Source organism: Ascaphus truei, chromosome 5, assembly GCF_040206685.1.
Source record: "Ascaphus truei isolate aAscTru1 chromosome 5, aAscTru1.hap1, whole genome shotgun sequence".
NCBI classification, from domain to species: Eukaryota; Metazoa; Chordata; class Amphibia; order Anura; family Ascaphidae; genus Ascaphus; species Ascaphus truei.
Genome location: NC_134487.1, coordinates 141,977,583 through 141,979,073, shown reverse-complemented (window position 1 = coordinate 141,979,073; position 1,491 = coordinate 141,977,583).

The following is a 1,491-nucleotide window of genomic DNA, read 5'->3' as shown; positions in this document are numbered from 1 at the left end:
CCTCTTGATCTTAGCCAAAAACCCACCCACAGACAGCTGTTTCGACCTTGATGGGTCTCATCAGTGTGGGGTTGATTTTACTAGGAATGCAAGAGAGGCTTATGGGATAGGCTAAACCATAATACTGAGTTAAGTTATGGTGAGTAAAAAAAGTGACAAAAACCCTCCACAGGAAAGCAAATATGCAAATATGCAAATATGCAAATATGCAAATATAGCTGTATGCTCATCTGCATGTCTTAGGCAGGTCTGCAACCCCACCTTTCCCCCATTATCACCCAGCATACAGCACTTCCACTGCAGCAAGGGATTCTGGGAAATGACATGCAAATGAGCACACAGTGTCACTTTTTGCCTCAATAACCATTTTTAACATGGTTCCCTATAGGCTTAAGCTTGCTGCATGGTCACAGCTTTGAGCACAGCCAGGGTTAAGGTGCATACCCAGAAAACCACCCACAGACAGCTGTTTTGACCTTGATGGGTCTCATCAGTGTGGGGTTGATTTTACTGGGAATGCAAGAGAGGCTTATGGGATAGGCTAAACCATAATACTGAGTTAAGTTATGGTGAGTAAAAAAAGTGACAAAAACCCTCCACAGGAAAGCAAATATGCAAATATGCAAATATAGCTGTATGCTCATCTGCATGTCTTAGGCAGGTCTGCAACCCCAACTTTCCCCCATTATCACCCAGCATACAGCACTTCCACTGCAGCAAGGGATTCTGGGAAATGACATGCAAATGAGCACACAGTGTCACTTTTTGCCTCAATAACCATTTTTAACATGGTTCCCTATAGGCTTAAGCTTGCTGCATGGTCACAGCTTTGAGCACAGCCAGGGTTAAGGTGCATACCCAGAAAACCACCCACAGACAGCTGTTTCAACCTTGATGGGTCTCATCAGTGTGGGGTTGATTTTACTGGGAATGCAAGAGAGGCTTATGGGATAGGCTAAACCATAATACTGAGTTAAGTTATGGTGAGTAAAAAAAGTGACAAAAACCCTCCACAGGAAAGCAAATATGCAAATATAGCTGTATGCTCATCTGCATGTCTTAGGCAGGTCTGCAACCCCACCTTTCCCCCATTATCACCCAGCATACAGCACTTCCACTGCAGCAAGGGATTCTGGGAAATGACATGCAAATGAGCACACAGTGTCACTTTTTGCCTCAATAACCATTTTTAACATGGTTCCCTACAGGCTTAAGCTTGCTGCATGGTATATATATATATATATATACATATATACACACATTATAGATATACACATATACATATACATATAAGGTTTCACATGTTTTGCTTCTTTAAACTCTCCCAAAACAAAGAGACTAATAGGGATCTTGGTGCAGCATTTTAAAGATAAGTTTATACGCATCATTTATCAGGGTAGGTCCCGCTTCTTTTGCCCATGTGCTATTAATGTGCCCTAATAGCTTTAAGTGTAAGAGATGAGGTATAGAACATTCTGTATATGGGTCAGT